We start from the raw sequence: 20,080 nt of genomic DNA on the forward strand, positions 1-20,080 counted from the left end.
AACGTTAGAGCTTAAGGCCCATGCGTGTCGGCAAAAGTGGTTCTAGTATGTAGGATAGTCAGAAAAATAGCAGGAAAACACAACCATAGTAACAAACTAAGGTCTTCTCTATTCCGTTGGTGACGATTACTCCCATGAGGGACGTAAGTAATTTCTAAGATGAACTTAAGTCAGGCCTAAGGGCAGCACAAGATCTCATGGATTTAGAGGTTTAAACGAGGCCTTGCTACTAGGAATCTCTACTGAAATCTCGCTTCTGGCGTGTCAAAAATGGTCGTGTCGAGTAAGCAAACTCTTTGGAGCTGCTTCATTGGGCATTTCTTGGTACAAAAGCGCCATCAACGAAACAATCTGGCATGAACTACCTTAATATAAAACGTTAATTCTTTGCGTTATTATGTTAGTTCAAATATGTGTCAGGATTTATGGTTATTATTTAGTGATAGTTACCCCTTCTTCTGTAAGAACTTGTTTGTATTCTAAACAGTCTTTTTCAGAAACGTGAGGCCGTTTTTAGTTACAGATATCGATTAAATTCACTTGTACACTTGAAAGCTTTAATGTAAACGTTTTTCGACCTAAATATTTTGACAAAAATAACTGCGAAGTTCCGAGTTTTGTACAAACCCGAAAAGAAATCTTTCCTGGGTCGACCCTTGTCCCACCACATACCGCACTCAAGTTACGGTAGCATTATAGCGTTGTAGCGGAACAATAACTTAAGCAACCAGAAAAACTGAATTTAAAAAATTTACAGGCTTTACAAGAATACGATTTATTATTATATTATTTAACAGAAACATTTCATACCATAGCTATCCGTTAGCTCAAACCATGTGGCTGTGAAATAGGGTCAGCAGAAGCATGCGAGGCGATCGGACACAGAACCCCAATTTTCCATTTAACGAATATCCTCGCCGCGAACATTTTCAGCCACTAGTAGATATTTCTTTGTCCATTTAACTCTCCATTGCGTTTTTATTTGTATACGTCATGCAAAGGTGCTTTCTCTTTTCGATAATAGTGCATCTTCAGCATCTTCCTTATTTTGTAATGTAGAACGTTATCGCCTATATTGTTAACGGTGCGAAGTCCATGCTTGAGACGACTGTTCGATTTTGATTTTCCAAACGGCCAGATGATGGTATGGGGGTATCATCCGCTTCGATGTGTCGCATGGGTTGGAAGAAAGCTGTTTAAAAGAAGACAGAAAGAAGACAGCTGGTAAACAACTTTTGAAATAATAGATAATAATATTTGAAATAATAAACTCTGATCGCTTACAGGATATTCGATATTAGGTCCTTTATTAGGTGAAGAACAAGAGCAACCAATGCATGGAGCTTAGAGAGATTATGTCAGTTGCTCCAGACCGCATACTAGTAGGCAATAGCCCGCTCTTGTCTCACAAACTACTTGTGTGCATTACGTTTAATGACAACTGCGTGCGATAAATATACGAGCTTGTTTAGCTAATAAACCGGAACGTGTGCCTTTGTTTTAGATATACGTAACTTAGTAACGGTTGCGTAATGATAGATTAACTGGGATTCTCCAACGCTATAAAGAAAACTTGCATTTCACAAATGGAATGAATACCAATGTCCTGTTGGCGGGTATTACAAATTAAACGGTAAACTGGCCGTTTCTGTTGGGCAAAGGTTGCTGAATGCTTTCCCGATCAATTTTCGCTCCTTATACGGGGTTGTATTGCTTATACGGGGTTGTATTGCTTGAGGTGAGCGTGAGGTTGAGTGAGGCTCTTGCTAACCTTCTAGACGATGACGAAGACTGCCATACAGTATCTGGGTCATCTTCGTTCCAGTGAATTTTAATGCACTGATCCAACACACCGATTCCGACTGTCTAAAAACTAGTGAGCTCTATACTGAACAATCGTCTTCGCGAGTCAACCCGTACAGGACAGCTATCGAAGGCACAAGCTGTGCGCCATCAGTATACTGCACAACATTACATTCTAACTTTACGGAGTTCCCTTAAATGTTGACTATTATAGTACACCATTTTACGGAAATTTTTGCTTGAGAATCTCGATAATGAGGTTGAAGCGGCGCTAAAGGAAAAAAATTGTTAGCCGAGTGTGTATCATTTGCTATAGATCGCGACTGCACACTATCGCAACTTTGAGCTAAGCTTTTTTTTCTTCAATAAAACTATGTAACTTGGTAATCGTTAGGCCGTGTACATTTAATATAAATATTGCTGTTGCTTACCGTATCACCGCATAATCATCATTCTCTTGACGCAACTTTGCCTTTCATAGGAAATACCGCACTGCGCGTTTTTCGCATTGGTTACCTTGATACTAATCTCTCGCAGCAACCTAAACCATAAAACGATTCTGCTATGCTCTTCGTAAGCAGACTGCTGTTATCGTTACAGGTAGGTTTTGTCGAGGCCATACATTAGCCTCATAATAAATTGGATATATAGACAGCGATATCATACTTTGTACAGGACTTGGCGGAGTAAAGATCTAAAAATATATATCTAAAAAATATCTGTCAGTATCTAAAAAAAATGTGAGCTATCTGTAGAAGAATCTAGACAGATTGTTCGATAGCGTAACTTACCTGAGAAAAGACCTTTTAGCTTTGTTGAAGAGAATGAATGCTAATATCGCAAGCAATGTGGTCTAGTGAAGCTTGGTTGACGCGACTGACACAGAATGAAAATCTGCTTCAACTCTTAATTATTTAAATATAAAATTCTTAATGGGGAAAAATCTAGGGGCATGAAATCGTAGTTAGGTTCAGCGTGTCTAAAGCCGAGGTCAATGTCAGCACATTTCTCTCGAATTGTACTCTAATGTTGACTTATATAAGAATTAAAGAAAAACTTATGTTGATCTTGCTTTTCATTGCAAGCGTTTTGTTTAAGTTTATTCCAAAGAATGCAATCAAGAAGGAAATGCGAAAAAAATGATATCTTATCAATGTGAATCATAATACTTCTGAAGTGACAGACCTATGGAACAGAAATTCAATGCTTAAATTCACTCAGTGAATTTTGGTGTCGCTTAATCAATCTCAGATCCACGATAAAATGTGCAGTAAGTCAAGGTATATCAGCAAAACCAAAAAAAACATCTATGATACCCAAAGGCGTTGATGAGCGATAATAGTTTTCATTCTAAACTGCCCTTCAACCCTAGGAACGGTAATTAAGATAGCTATTCACTGGTAGCCCTAAATCAGGTACTATTTCCTACAGAGCCTTTAGAACTATATCGAAGGACGGCTATACATTTACGAATACTACTGGAGCTGTTTATGGTGGCAAGGAGCGTTGTCATTTACACATGTTTCTAGACCACATCAAAAACATCCCCTAATTAGAAACTTCAAATAAGGAAAATGTTACTTTATTCCTATCAATGTATCGCTATAGGGTAATTTTTTGACGAGGTCTATCGCCAAAAAGCTAATGTGCACTCGAAAACCAGGTAACCTGAAGCATTCCCCATCATTAAAAACGCGTATGCCTCGAACCCCTAGGCTGGGAGATGAAACCTTGGGACTGCTTTCGCATTGCTTCACAGCGTCCATTCTTTTTCGCTGGCATCCATCACAATGTCCTGCAATCGCAGTGCTGAGTACCTTTGAGGCTGCTGTTCAGAAGAAGAGCGGACTTAGTCTATCATTTCTTTTTTTAGAATATTGACCTTGTTCTTCCTGCAGCACTTTCTCTTGCTTGCTATTGGTACTCTTTAACTCTCACTAGAGCTTCCGCAAAGTCTGATACGGCATTCCGTTTTTCACTGCCTTTTAGGATCAGCGCTACCATGCTGTCAGCGGTGAGCTCTTCAATCTGGAGACGTTGTTGGAGCCTGTTGCTCACCTCACAAAATCGCTGGTACCTAATTAAGGTGTGTGCAGTTTTATCGTTCCCAGCAAAATTATACGGCAAACACTTTGGAGAGTCTGCCTTTTCAGTCTTCCATTAGTACTGTTGGAAACAACCGTGCCCGCTGAGTACCTGCGTCAGTCGACAAATAAGTTCCCCGTGCTTTCTAGCCAACTCCTGATACCTTTGGTGTGCTTCTTTGTCCAGTGATCTGCAGTGGTGGTGCTACCACCAGAGCCTTCCATGGCAACAAGTGACACCTACCCTTACTGTCAGACGCGAAGTGTCTGCTCCCTCGTGCGGTTGCTTTACTGTCTGTCTCCGTTGTCCGTTTCTCTTGCCATGGAATTACACGTACCAAGACAAAAGCTGCCTCAGTTGAAATCGTACGATATCCGCAACAAATGCGGATTGCAAGCTGTCGCTGAGCATTCGATAGAGTCCTGCGGTTTCGCTCTCACCGAAACCCATTTCTTTCCATAGGGGTGCGGCATACAGGATAATGGATTTTGCAACAGTTGTTAGCAGCCGTTTCTTGCCTTCTCCCCGCACTGCCTACCTGCAGCATAATCTCGGCCAGATTATTAGTCGTATTGGCTGCCTTCTTAGCCGCATAGTTGACAAGCTGACTAAAGGTCAGCGTTGATTGAACATTCCACGAGATAGTTGACTTCCTTCTTCAAGGCAATCGTATAGCCATTTACAACGATTGCCGTTCTCTACACTCCTTCCGATCGATCAGCGGTATCGCCTCAAACTTCTCCAGCGTTAGCTCCAAGCTGTTCCCCTTCATCCAATGCGGAGCACGTTCAAGTGCAGTATTTGCCTTGTGTTCTAGCTCCTCCACAGTTATTGCTGTAATAACCACCGCCAAGTCATCGACGTAGGCAATGATGTCGACCCCTTTCGGCATTTCAAGTACCAGCACTTCGGTGTACGCTAGACACCACAGTGTCGGCCCCAGGATAGACCCTTGTGGCATCTCTGCGGTTGCCTTCTTCTCCTCATCTTGTTCACCTAGGCCGTGGTAGACTGTCCTATTTCTGAAATAGCTCGCTATGATTCGGCATGATTAACGCGAGATCCCGCGTCGCTTCAGAGCGTTCATGACTACTCTCCAACTAATTGAGTTGAAAGAAAAGAAGGACTGCGAGACAGATGCCTCGCGTTTGCGGAGTCTTCCTTCTTTCTATTTCTGCTATTTCAAGTACACGTCTTATGGCAGTAAAAATTTGTCGCCCCTTACTAAATTCATACTGCTCCTCCGATGGAACGCCTTTTTCTTCCATCTCCGCCGTTAGCGTGTTAGAAACGAACGCTTCAAACGCCTTCCCGACAGTACGGAGGCCTATATAATCTGAGACTTTCAAGTGGCTTCCTTGGCTTTAGAATCGGTACAAAGCGTATCTTTTTTCACTGTCGTGGGAATCAACCCGTTCTTCCGAAAGGTGCTAGGCCTCTCCGCCAACAGGGCTCGTATTGCTTCCGGTGGGATCCCATCCAGCCCTTACGTCTTGTCGTTTGCAATCCTTTTAGCCGCAATGACGACCTTCTCTTCTGTGACCCCTGGGAGGTCGGCCTCTGCTTCTAGCATTCTCCTCTGCTCGGGCTGAATAGGAAAGAGCAAAGCAATGGCCTCCTGAATAAGATCAGGTGGCAATGACGGCTGTGTGCATCCGATCCTTTTCATAGCAATCTGGTATCCCAGAACCCATATGTCCTTTTCGACGTCGTCGTATGTATCACGCTATTTTCGCTCTTAGCTCTTCTTGATGAGAATTCGGAGCTGCTTTCTGGCCCCTTGTATGCGCCGTAAGCCGTTTGGGCTGCAAGAGCCATGGCATCCCTTTTCGGAATTGAGCGGACTCGTGTGTTTCTTCTGCCTTCTAGTCTCCTTGTTCTTGTCGCAATTCGTCTAGCCCTGATGCAGTTTTTTTCCAACTTTCGCGATTGTAGAGTTCCTTCAGTTATTTGGCTTCTGGCGATTACCTGTTTCAGTTTGTGACCTGGGTGCCGTGTTCTCGTAGAAGTGCTTTAGCACATCCATAATGTCCTCTGCATCGCAATCTTACAGCTGGTCGCATCTCCTCTCAGCTCAGCTCTCATCTTATCATGATTAAGCTTCTTAGCAACCGTCTTCTACGTGTCTGAGAGTTTTTCGTTGCATCCATTTTAGCCTGGGCTGTTATCTCCAAAGTGAGGTAACAGTGATCGCTAAGAAACCCCCCTTCGTCTCTCACTTGCCAGCGCCTGATACGATGAGCCATTCCCTCGCTGCACAGATTCAGGTCTAGAAATGGTTCTTGTCTCCTCGTCCGGAAGGTTGAAATCTGGCCGTCACTTAGCAGACGAAGGTCATTCTGAGTGATTCTTGAGTGTTACTGCCCCAGTCGATAGCCGTTGCATTAAAGCATCCTGTGACTACAACGTCGCCATTGTTTTCAGACGCATTCCCCGTTATCGATTTACTAGGCTTCCTTTCATTTTATATAGGAAGCGGGCGAAATCCTCCTGTATTACGTTAGGAAACTTGTAGCGTGCCTCTATCCGTCGTTATCTAGGCGAACCTCTTCTCGCCTCTTTGGGCATAGATTCTAAGCCCTCGACTGCAGATCCATATCCCAACATCTTTGTATTCGTCAATCAGCCAGTTATTCCTCAAAGCGATCTCCTTGTTAGGTTCGCTTATCAGACAGACATCGATTCTCCACGCTACAACCGAGCCTTCCAGCTGGTCATGTACGTCGAGACACCTGTTGAGGTTTATTTCAAACATTCGGAGAAGACCAACCGTCTTATTTACTGGCGTCGCTCTCCATTGTCTCCCCTTCTAAATGGTGTATGGTAACATTCTATTCTTCCTGGATGACTTCCTTTGTGTGGGGCTTTTTTTGCTGGATTTGGTTGCCAGCTTAGGTTTATCCGTCATCGCTGACGAAGCCGTTAAAATCGTAGCTCCAGTCGCCTGTGCTGTCGGCGCGGCTTTCTGGGCCTTGCTTTTTCTCATAGATTCAACGCAATCTTTGAACTTTGGGCAAGCAATTGAGTTAACCCGATGTCTTTCCATTTTGCACGCCAGACATGTAGAATTATCCTGCGTGCAATTTTTGGACATACGCCTTTTAGTTCCGCATTGGTAGCAAGTGTCCGCGTCGATCTTTTTTCTTCGCAGTCCCTGGCAAGGTATCCAAAGCCCCGGCAGTTGTAACATGCCGTCGGAATAAGCCGCTCCTTTGCTCGGCACTTGCCCACCTTAGCTTAAGATATCCTCTTATCAGAAGGTCAGCCTATCGTTTTTGGGAGATGAATGATTGCCATCGATCCCCGAACCGATTTTCTTTCGATAGGTTAATTTTGAGGCTTTCCATCTTCCGCCTGAGCTGTTCCGCAAGAGCGTTGCCGATTTGCTTCACAGTCGCTGTCTCGTTCAGGTCTCAGATGGCACCACGTCTAGGTTCGATGGGAGAACCTTTTTTGATTCCGCCGTTAGTTGAGCCTACTCCTGCATGCTTTTAACTAGGCCTTCTCTAGCTTTTTGCTTGATTTCCTTAACCTTCAACCTGATGCCGTCGTCCTTTGTTTTAATGGGTTTTTGTATCTTCGCCCCTTCAGTGTTGGGGTCTTTAGACTTCGGAGCAAGTCTACATTGCTTTCTCCTTCATATTGTCGATTGTGATCACTCTCGTATTTCTAGCCCTTTTATAATTGCTTTTCCCTTTGTTCCTGCTTTTAATGCAGAGTTCGGCCGTCTTATCGCTTCCTATCATGAAAAGGTTATACTCCAACACCTTGTGAACTCTTTCCCTAGGCATCTTCCCCTGGAAGGCAGCTGCCATTCCCTTGCTAGCGGAGCAGGTCAGCTTGTTCACAGCTGTTATGAATTCATTTATGACCAAGTTTTGGGACGAGTTATCTTCCAGTTGTGGCGTCTTGACAACGGTCAGACACCCAGAAGCTGGGATGCCCGCGTCTGTTTGGGTCGTTCCTTCTATGTCCACGACACGACTGTGGCCACCTTTCCGGGTAATATATGCGTCCGGATTTTGGCCAGCCATGAAAAGTCTGGCTGCAGGTGTTGGGATAGAGCCTAGTTTCTCGTTCCTGTTTTCTGTCAGCACTGCTCTGTCTGTCCGATCCCTTAGGATACTGACCGTCCTTTCCTTGGACAGCTTGAACAGTGTCGCTAACTGATCCTTTTTCATAGGCTCGTTGATGAGGTCAACCTCCTTTGCAGCCAATAGTTTCTTTTTGAGCTTTCTTACCCTTTATTATTTCTCGGTAGCTTGCCAGTCAGTCTAGCCTCTGGTCTGATGTTTGTGTTCTCTGTGCCGAGCTGTGACCCCGCTTCTTCGCACCGCAGTAGTTCGACCTCAGCTCTGAGTTGGATCATTTCATTTATGCCTGTTGTGTTAACTATTTTCTCCTTTTGTTCCTTAATCTTTTTTCTACGCTCGAGCTCGACCTTGTTCTTCAGCCTCTGTCCTGATTAAAGCTTTGGCTGCCTTAACTAGCTACTTGACGCTGGCGTTTACGTTACGTGGTGTTTTTTTTGCACAAGGTGCTAAGAAGTGCAGTGTGTCTTGACTCCATGTCTATAACCTGATCTAAGCCCTTCGATTCCAGCATAACTCCCTCTTTCGTTTACTTTTGTCTCTTGTTCAATGGATTTATCTCACCCAGGATCTTTGGCCTCCTTAATTGTCCTCTTTCTTGAGTACACGTGGTCCTTCGCTTTTAACCTTTATTTCAATCCTCTATGGCTGCCTCTGTGGTTCACCTGGGCGGCCCATGGTGGTTGGTCGCGCCTGTCCTCCTGCGCTAGCTTTATCGCCGACTTGTTTTACTCTTGCTGGCGTCCGTTCCGTCCGAGAAGAGTTCTTAAATGGATCCTTCCCTTTTGCGTCTCGCATAAACCGTTCATTGTCTTGCTCGAATTCATTGTTTAGTTTTGGATGGAAGCTTCGTCGGGCAGTGGCATTGTAGTACCGGCATTTTTCTTTGTCGGTATTCCATATTCTAGTCCGCCCTTTGGGACGCATATACGGTGTTGATTGTTTAGGTGGCAGACAGTTTTTTTGTGGCGTCGACCTACCGCTAAGTGGGTTTCCTACGTGTTTGGCCTCAGCAATGTCTCGGGTACTATTGCAGGGTCCTTTCGGTTGCCACCCGGCGCTGCAGCAATATCGAGACTTTCAGTTAGATGATGGGGCAGGCAGGTAGTGTTGGCTGGACCCTGAGCCCCTGTACTACCTGCCGACCTGTCAGTGCCTTTCAGTTTTAGAGCTGTCCTCTCGGCGCGGTTTATCGCATCGCCTACAGCTTTCTGGACGTACATTTGCCTGTTCTTAGTTCTTTGCTCTTCGCGCCGTTGAGGTCGCTCATTCATGGCTTTCGTCCGTCCCGAGAATCCCCAGAGGCCCGCCCTTCTTGACTTACGCCTAAATCAGGAAACGGTTAGGGTTTCCCTGAGGGCTAATTTTGGTCCGCGCCGAGTGTTATTTACCAGTACCCATCATATCTTATAGGCGTTCCCATATGCGCCACCTGGACACGCGCCCGGTGAAGGCCTAGCGACCCTTGCCCGTTATATCGTTGAGGTATTCGGTGCCTTTCGGTCTATAAAATAGCCCAACATGACCTAATCTAACATGAAATTACTGCACGTTTGGTTATTACACCAGTAAAATTTTACTCACACAATATTAGGAAATCTATTGAGTTGCCAGCGACGTTTTGCCCGACGAGTCTGATATCCTGTTGGAAACTGAGGTGAAATTCGTTGAATGAATCTAGCAAAGCCATGCACTTTCGAATTAAAGCGAGCATTATCTGATATATTTGGTACATGACGTGGTTACTTACATGCGCTGTGCTACGTATAACACGTTAACGTTATAGAAAATGGGAATATTTCTTAGGACATGGATCAAGTAGGTGCCAAAATTATTATCTAGGATATGGTTCAGATGTCGCGTCGGTCTGGGCACGTTTCAGATGATTGTGTATGGAAACGTTCTAGGAGTAATAGAAAATGTGGTGAATGCGGCTGTGCCAGATTATGATAGCCAGGTTAGGAAGCCACGCAAATGCCACCTGTTGGTACGATTTTTCCAAATGTTCGAAACTCTATTTTTAGGATTCACTGTTCGAAAAAAAATTAAATTTCAATTTAAAAATACTCCATTAGATTACATCTCTGCCTAGAATCGCTGTTTTGATTTTGTTTATTTTATATCTTGAGTGTATGTTTGTGTCGCAAGTTCACTTTTACTTCAATATGGGCAATTCAGCTTATTGATTACACAACTATGTAACTTGTCCTTTGGACACTTGACTTATACAATATAAGAGAAGAATTCATCGTATACGTAGAGCTCGGTCTTGATTATCTAAAGATGAACATGTTTTCTCAGCGATGCTCGACAGGTAGTAGGCGACCAGGTTAATGAGTGGCGGATTTTCCTGAGGCAGTAACATTATTTCTATGGACGTCATACTACGCCTTAAACCTGATATCCTGTTTCAGTTGCAAATTTCGATCACCGTCTCTTTCACTAATGAGCGTATAGATTTACTGAGAAAAATCGCTATGCTATGCACTAAAACTAAATTTTCCAATATTTATCTTATCAGATCTTGTCGCGCGTACGCCCTCGGGCATGTCCTGGCGAAAAAAAAGGATTATTATAATCCCTAGCTGACTGACAACATATAATGGTATAAAAATTATTTTCTCGATTGACCTCAAAATGATTAACAATAAAGCGGCGATAAGCTTATATGTGCGCCAGTCTACCTCTCACAAGAAAAACCTAACCCGACGTAGTATTTATTTCTGTTCAGCCAGGAGCTTGGCCTTTCCATAGAGGGCGAGGAACAGTTTTATTCCCGAGAGCATCGACAGCCAAATAGTCTGCTAGCAAAAGGTGCTAAAGCTAAGTGGCATTTAATAGCATTTACCTTTAATACCCAGATACAGCAGCCCTACCGTATGATGTAAGCTCACCGTTCGCTGACGTTCTCGAGTCATTCCTTCCCGTCCGGTTCCATTAAAAGATTGCTCGACCGTTTCTGACCCACAAGGGTGCCTCAATGGAGGGCGTGATGACCAAACTTTCAATTAGTGTGTGTGTCCACTACTGAACCCTGATATGTTGTCCTGTTTTCTGGCAACACTGTTACTCGTGAGTAACAGGATAGGTGGGAAAGCGAGAGAGCTTGGTTAAGATATGATTTTGAACAGTACGAAATCTTTAAGTACACAGCTTTTGCCTAATCATGAAAATCTGCTATGACTTTATAGAATTTGTTCAGTGAATGAGTGTTACTGGAGGCGTATACTAGAGTCAGCTGATGTGGAATATACTACATGTGGTTTGTTCTGCTGAGCTAATATAAATAAATGTTTTGAGTTTTCCGCTCGTTGGCGGACGGCTGGTTCCTGGCACGAAGCTAAGCGTGTCTAAGTTTGGTTTCGAACCTAGACCACCGCCTGTATCTAACCTTAGTAAGTAAGTATCTTGCCACTGCCGCATCACGAAAACTATTGAATTTATTTATCTCCATCCGGAATCAAGCCGGTTTGTGATCGTTCAAGACTGGCGTCTGCGATTTCGCAATAAACTGTACTTAACGAGTAATATCTAAGTTCAAAAAAGAAGTAACTGTGGTGCAAGTATCTTATATTAAATTGATGAACTGCTATTATAATAGCAGTTCTTCCATGCCAAGTAAGCTGATCGTAATATTTGTGCTATTAAAACTCGTTTTGCCAGTTGAACACAACATGAGTCACCGTAATAAGTTATCTGAGAAACAGGTAGCCAATGAACTGGTAGACAAATTATTACGTAGTTCTTTTTAAATATTGTTCTCACGTAAAAAAAAGAGTGACACTACGACGCTTTTACGCGTCTTGTCTTCTAGTATTCCCGTTCGTAGGAAACATGAGGTCCTCCTATTGGCCTCGATATGATTTCTTTCCCAGAAGCGTGCTCCAATCTATTGTGTAGAACATGTTTCACGGTGACTGATCCTTTGCCGAGGTTCCCCAAAAAAGTTCCGCAATCCACGCGATCGCATTGCATGGTGTGACGCGGCAACTTAGCGTCTGGCACGTCAACTCGCTGTTCTAATATAGCTTCCTGCGGACTGTTGTTAGGAGTGCCCACTCGACATATGTAATGGCTTCACTTGCACATATACGCGTAATAAAAACGAGATTAATACTAACAAGGGTCAAAGTTTTCAATAGGTAGGTGCTCTTATAGCTTGAAATGGCGGATCTTTTCAATTTCAACGATACGATTAAACGAACAACAATAAAACCTGATGAGTGTTACTTTTAGTAGACTGCCTAAGCACAGCATGTTAGCTTGGATAAAGCATACATACGTCAGCATAACTAATATTGCTACAATTTACCTAGCACCTTTGCTTCCGGCCCTCTAACAACATACCCCAACCGATGCGGGCTTGAAAACATATGGGTGTGATGACATTGTTGCAACGTTACGTTATCAAGAAATTAATCACTGACGCATAAATTCTCATGCGTCGAACGTACGTTTAATTATGATTTTTTTGAGCTTCGCATCTTGCGTTTGATAAGCAGCTTACGGCCTATCATTTGCCCGGTCAATCATATTCGGAGATGTTTTTTGTACCCAATTCACTACCTCCTCGCCAGATCCTCGTTTGAAAGTACATTTTGGACTTAGTCGACATTTACCCATTAAACATCTTGCTCTTTCATTGAAGCCTGTTGCAAGATGAAGTTAAAAGGGCACAACCCACCGGTGACAGTTAGTCGTTCTTTACGTTTCTGGTATTGCTATAATAAATATGCGCATTACAAATCAATTTCACTGATCCGGAGGAGCTTTTGGCCGTTTTGGACGATAAATGGAATTTTCGCAAGCATAAATGATTAGACCAAGCTTACATATCAACGTATCATAATCGAGATGTATCTATGGCCATCTTTGAAATTGTTTATATGACAGACTTGACTCGTTTGGTACGGAAACGGCTTATACGTGATGCACCAATAAGAATATCTGTTATGAAATTTCGTCAAATAAAAAGGTCAAAAAGAAAAATGCGTGTATCATGAATGAATCTGAACTAAGTAAAACCATAATCAAGTGCATTTATTAGATTTAAAACAATATTATTACGCTATTAATACGCAGCATAGCTTACTTCGGAAGCACGACATTCACTCAAAGTAAATCTAAAGGATTCTTGTATTTATTTGCTTCACTCTTTTTTGTTTTCTATTGACGACCGTTCAAAGTCGACCCCATCGTCAATCTTTGTTTGCTAATGAGAGTTTCACAACCTTTCGAAGGTTACTGGAGTCCCTTGAAGCTGACTTTCTACAAGACGATTAAGGTCGATACCGCCAGGCTATTCGTACAGGCTTGTGCTATCTTCCGAAATTTACCGGTCCAAATAGAGTTCAAATTTTGTCAACTCTTCAAAATCCAGTTAAATATATGTATATACATATATGTACTATACCTTGAGGAAGTATGTGAGCCCTATTAGCGTATAAGCAATTTATGTTTGCAGGACTCGTCTTGTGAGCCCTAACAAAAAAAAATCATTGTCATCAAAAACATCATCGAAAAGAGAGCCTGCAAGAGTTTCATGAAAGAGTATCGGCATTAAAGTTAAGTGGTGCGAAGCATGACTGCCATCAGTCCAACCTAACGCAACATTGCTCTGCTATTCGTCCGCACAGACTCCTCATTGAAGGTTTCTTTTTTTCGTTTACTAAATGCCGACTATAGGTTTTTCTCTAAAACTATAGTTCTTCAGTACCCTAGTATACTACTATTCAGGCGGGAAACCAAATTTGCTTTTATTAACGGTGCTAGCCTACTCCAGACAAACAGGCAGAAAAGATCACTTAGTATAGCGGCCAACTACGAGAGTCTAATAAAAAATACGAATACCAGATGTGCCAATTTATACGTCGGAGAGCAAACATTCTTAAGGGTAGTTTATTACGCGCTCTTCGCGTCATCCAAGACCAAAGGACGAGATCGAAAACGGAATGTCGGCCTCACCTTGAAGCTTGAGCATTGAAATCGTCACCAGTTTCGAGAAAAGATACATAGGAGTTCGTGGTCAAAGTATTATTATTAAACGAATCTAGCCGTTTCGTAACCGAAGTCAAATAGACTCAATATTCTATCCAAATATTTGCCCCTTCTCAGCGAATGCACCTCTTTTAAATCTCTGTTATGTATGCAGGCAACTCAAGATTATAGTATATTTTTGTCATAGAAGAAAGAATTCTTTTGTTTTTAGGTTCGCCAGCTCTGTCAGGAACACTCCTACGATTCCACATTGCAGCTTCTACAATGTATTTTGCGTTCCACTCTTGACGAGCACACAGTCTTTATCTACAACAATATCAAAATCTATTCTTGAGGACTGCATCTAACTTAACAGTATCCATCGGCACAGCTGTGCTCGACTGTACATGTTGGTAATGCAAAAATGTATATTCTCCATAGATATTTTGCGATGCACAGCACGATCATATTTTCTCTAAGAAAAAGAAATATACTATATCTAACAGACGCAAATAGTCATGTCAACCATGCATACTTGTGAACCTATAAAAGAACACCGTTCAGAACAACAGAACTGAATGACAATGCCTTTAGCTGTCTATCGCTAGCGTATGCATTGCTACAAAGAGATACTATGCGAGAAGTTGTTAGCACAGCGGTGAACACCTATGTACACGCAAGAAGAACCTTTCGATCGTTCTTTTAACAAGTTCGTTGTCGAGGACCTTAGTCATGCACACATCCGGCTTTCTCCTTCAAAGCATCTTTATTTCCACACTATCTGCTTGTTCGATGCAGCGTAGAGAAGCTCCATTGTTTGGTTAGGTTAACAAGATTGAAATTTCAACCGACGGCCTGTGGGGTGCGCAGAGTCTTCAACATGACCCCCGCCGGCGTTACTGTTATCCGTTTCGTTGAAGTTACCTCTGACTTCGCTTCGTATCACTGATGCCTTCAGGCATCCTGCAGCTGAACTTGTTGCTTATCCGCAATGTTAAGGTAGCTTCTTCCACACAAACTATGTCTGCCCTGAGTGCATATACATGCGGCTTATGGCTATATCTATACGTATATAGAGTGCTGAATGCGCAAATACTTCTCCCCAATAACACCAAAGGCGCCTTAATAATAACTGCGTCTATAGAGGTTTGTGCAATTATTCGACGGATGCATATTGTGAAATAACTCTTCGTTCCTATTTTATTCTTCTGTTTGCATTGCGTTATTACTGTATCTGTTCAGCAGAACGCTTTTTTGACGGGCGGATATCTTTTAGCCGATAAGTTACGTCATACATAATGAAATGCTTTATTTGTAAGTGAGCTCCATCGTTCGCCAATGGTCAGACCTTAAATAGGCCTATTACAATAATGTCCGATGTATTTCAGTAAAAGAAAAAAAACAGAAAAAACCTTATATTTTTAAGAAAAATTGGGCGTTTTAATAACTGCCTTTTTTGGAAATCGGCTATAATAGGGAGATGAGAAAGATACAACAAACTGTTATACTTATAACAGGTTGGACGACACGCCACTAAATTAACTCTTTACAGTACTCCTTAAACCTTACCGTTTCAGAGATATATCCTATTTTATAATCGTCCGGTATACGGAAAACAGCATCTTACATTTATATCGAAAAAAAGAAACAGGATGTTTGCTCTATTCGTTCTGCCACTATAACGTAATATGCCAATCAAGGAACAAAATCCGACCACGCGGCTGATAGACTCACAGCGGAACAGTTGCTGGCTAGCTGACCCCGGTAAGCTCGTTCCCGGCCCTCTTTTGGGCCTCGCTCCAAACCTGCGAACAAACACGAACGCCTGACTCTATTAGCTGACTCTAGGTTCCTCTAAGTGTTACAATATACCTGCTTTATTGAAACAGATTGATACCACCTCGTTGAAAATGATGATTCAAATATGCGCAGTGGGTATCCTCCTATATATTCTGATATATAATGATAAAAGGTTATTATTCAATTTATATTTTCTGTATATATAATATAAGATGATACTGGCCAGCGTCGTCCCTTTGGCACCTGCCATGGCCGCAATATCTACTTCTAGTTGGATTCTATCATATTTTTTTATCACAGCAACTACAGCCTTACATAAAGTAAATGTGATGTAGATAAACTTTATACATTTTAGCATAGCTGGTCTATTTTTGTTGCCTTACTAAGCAAAAAGGACATATGTCCTGCTCTATAAATAATGTGAATAAGAGTTTGTGTGTCCTTCCGGAGTATTTCGAAAATAGATTAGCCGACGTTTCTGTTTTTAAGTGGATCCTTTGCACGATTACAAAGTACTGCGCTAAGAATAGCAAGTTTTGGAACACAGGAATTCATGAAAAAAGTAGAAGTTACCTATAGAGTGTAACGTTGCTGGAGCTCGTCGCAGCCGCAGGTGGGGTAGCGGCCTTTACCTAATCTTGATAATATTCTAGCTTCTCTCATAAATGGTATAATAAAGCCCTGCTTTTTAAAGCGAGCTAGATTTCGCGTATATATAATTTTTAGCGAAGAGCGGATCTTTGCTATACGATGTTTACATGAGCGCACGAGATATGTGCGATTGTTTGCGTGTTGGATTGACTTTATAGGAAAATCTATACCGATATTGATATGTATGGAAAAAGATACAGTTTTATACATATAGGCCGAGTGGAACCGACAATTCAACCCGACCATGGCTAAAAATGGAGGCTAGATTATGTCACAATGAGGTATTAAGGCCAGTGGTGAACCCCATATTGACAAAAATTCTACTGCCTGGTCTGAAACTCCGAAAAAGGGTCACCACATCTGTTTAAAAACACTTTTTTCACGATATTCAGTATCAGGATTTGCGCTGTTGCGGTCGATTCTATGTAGATACCTTTTTAATTGAAAAAAAAGAACCTTCGCAATATGCTAAAATATACGACTACAGCTTTTCTAATTAGTGGATTGAGATTTTATTAACAGGCTATTGCAAATTGCTAGGACCAACCCGAACTTAGCTACCGCCTTTTTGAGTTTAGTTAGGCCCCATGCTGGACAAGACCTTTGCAATACTTAAACCGTGTCTTAGACTTAGCAATAACAATTTCTTGACCAACAGAAATGTCCATGAGTCGACTGAAACAAGTGTTTATCGCATTCGCATGGCTTTTCCTTCCAGGTAGAAGACGTTTTCATAAAGCATTCCTATGGCCGTTGCTGATCGTTACAATCTTGAATCCATTCAACCCGTGTCACAACTCGCCTTTACTCATTCTAGTAGATATATGAAAACTTTTGATCGTACTTAATCGGAGGCAAATATTTCTCCAGCAGTACTAATAGATCATGATGTACTTTTAAGTTGGTACGACAACCATTGACGTACGCTGATTCAGATCGACCATCCCCCGACAGATAGTGTAGTACAAAGAGGAAGAATAATACCCCAATATTATAATTATTTCCAACAGCTGGGAAGTTATTTATCATACACTGTGCATGTGATCGTCTTTTTTTCATTATCTACACAAGTTGCCAACGTCTAAGGCGTACAGGCAAAATTAGCTCTTGTTAGTATTGCATCCAAAATACGCTTCATGACGCTAAAAGTCTGGCTTTATTTGAAACACCAGAATCAAACAAAAATAGCAGATTTGGCTTTTTTTTTTTTCTTTATTGGAGCGGAAATCTTTCAGTGCTCGTATATTGCACTCTCGTCCATTTATTTGTTCCACCCCTCTCCAACGAAGGAGTGAGTTTTCGCCGAAGTTCAATACACACAAATACACGTTATTATTGTTATCGTTGTCGGTAAGGTATGCGTATCGGATATGCGTGTATGAATATTCGCTCCGTATACAACATGAACGGCGTCGTTATGATATGTTTTCGTCATTCTACATGGGGGCACATAGAGTAATTTTTTCACCTATAACATTGCAGCTCGTGTAAGCGCCCCCCTCGTATAATACTTACATGCCGCACGGTTTTGGCACGTTGGTTCGTACCCTATCACCTGGTACTACAATGGCTTGCGAGAGGCGAATCTACGGCTAGGAACAATTTCAAAATCACGCTCACGGAAACGCTGTCATTTTCGTTATACTGTTACGACCACTTGCTCAGCAGCTGCCGATACGTCACTGAAGCGTCGTGACTCTAACTAGCAACGTTTGCATAGCGAAACTTTACAACGGTCTGGTCGACCCTGAGCGGCTTTTTCCAGGCGAATCATTTCACCATTCTAGAAGTTTCTGCTGCTGAGTAGAGCACAAGCCGACTCACGCAGCGGCGATAGGTGGATACTTCCTTCATTCAATGCGGGATGGCCTGAACAACAAATCTAATTATCATAGCTCAAAGAGACAAGCGCCTTATTATCCTAGATGGAGAAGGGAGGAGTGGAAACTATACGCGGACAAAGCAATATTTTGCCAACTTAACGTATGCACGGATGCGATTGCAGTGATTGGAAATATCATCTCAAATTCATTAGCGAAAGCAATTTCTACATATCTAATTGGTGAAGAACATTATCGTTCGTAATAGCTAATTCAAGGGATAACGTAAATGAGATCATTTCTATTCTACAGAACGGATTTATAATACCTTTTGGGCTCTGAGGAGCAGTACGATGATACCGCACGTGAGTTCATAGCATACACCTCTCTGTCGAAATCTCATATTTTCTGATGACCAGATTATCAAACACCGACTAAGCGCTTGAATCGCACCTAATAATATGCGACTATTATTATTGAAGTATGGCTCAAATTTTACAAAACGGAATAAAATTATACATTGTGAACATTAGGGACTAAGGATTGTGGTTGAATTGTAAAGCGTTACAATATCGACAAACGCTAGAAATCAATTCACCTCTATCACCACAAGAAGTTTTATCGTGAAGGGAGTTTCTCGCCAAAATGGTTTCTTCCCCAACTTTGCTTCTTAATAGAGCGATAGATATGAAAACACCGTACTACGATGTTTATAGAATTTTTTTTTAAATCAAATCTAGAAAAGTAACGTTGGAAAATACGTCAGATCATAAATAGCGCCGTAACAGGGTTCACCCTTCGTGCAGCCTATAGCCGTCAGTAGCTACTCACTTGCACTAGATTTACTGTAAATAGCTTACCGCGCTCGATGGCGAGTATATTTAATACTTAGAGTGCTATGCATCTCCCCTCACGGGACCTTCATGTTTAAACTTGCTGACAACATTCAACGATTGCACTTTATGGGGGCACAAGCAAATTTTACCCTGTTCCACAATCTTCGATCTTACGCCTGCAGAGGATTCCAATTAGATAGTGACGTATGTATGGGGAAGACGCTGGGTACATCCAGTTCTAACTAATAATAAATACGACCATAGCCTACGTTGTATAGCATCTATTTTTCATCCTGAATGAGACTCTGCTAGATTGTGAAATAAAGATGCAAGCAAAGTAGAAGGACTAACTAAAGTCGATACTTTTAAGTACTGAAGATAAACTCCGTTGTCTACAAATACTTCGAAAGAACGATGAACTCTTCTGTGACAACAGATATATATTGCAAATTATAAATGGATGATTATGCTTGCTTAAACCTTTTCACCAATCTATATTACGCTGTTCCTTAACCAAATAACGCTTCACATATTATATGCCTTTATTCTAATAGAACCAGTGTGCGTAAATCCAGTAAAAGATAGCTTAATATTTTCCCACCTTCGGCCCTTGACGTTAGCTGCCATTCTCAAAGGGCATATTTCATCTCCCCCTATATGACCATTCCTGTGCCTCATTACTCTGAAGTTTCCCGGCATTTTGTACTTTCAATAATTACATTGAGAGCCTGATGACGCGAGTCTTCACACACTCGAATTAATAGAAGGAAATGCTGCTGAAGAGCCCAGTCGATGTGTTAAACTTGCAGTATTCCATATGAAGCAGACAACACTCGTGGTTCGAATCTACCGGGTTCGAGCTCTTCGTAGGCAAGCAATACAAAATTGCAGCTTTCAGTGACATTACGGCGACAGTCCTCCCAGAGAGGGCCCCAAAAGTAATTAAGACCTTGCCACAAGTCGTCAAGACCGAACGGCGACTTATTACAGCGTAAGGCAGAAAACACATAGAAAAGAT

At 42.0% G+C, this 20,080-nt stretch overlaps 2 long non-coding RNA genes across 4 annotated transcripts in view; one reads left to right on the top strand and one right to left on the bottom strand.

The window, feature by feature from the left end:
- Positions 1-20,080, top strand: part of LOC111262690 (uncharacterized) — a 44,723-nt gene that overhangs the window by 5,662 nt on the left and 18,981 nt on the right. The gene's annotated exons all lie outside the window — the stretch shown is intronic.
- Positions 824-18,186, bottom strand: LOC111262691 (uncharacterized). Its single transcript, XR_002681797.2, has 3 exons — positions 17,922-18,186; positions 15,690-15,760; positions 824-1,192 (listed from the first exon to the last, which is right to left on the bottom strand). It is a non-coding gene; the product is annotated as an uncharacterized LOC111262691 (long non-coding RNA).

Source organism: Varroa jacobsoni, unplaced genomic scaffold (assembly GCF_002532875.2).
Source record: "Varroa jacobsoni isolate VJ856 unplaced genomic scaffold, vjacob_1.0 scaffold_693, whole genome shotgun sequence".
Taxonomy (NCBI): Eukaryota; Metazoa; Arthropoda; class Arachnida; order Mesostigmata; family Varroidae; genus Varroa; species Varroa jacobsoni.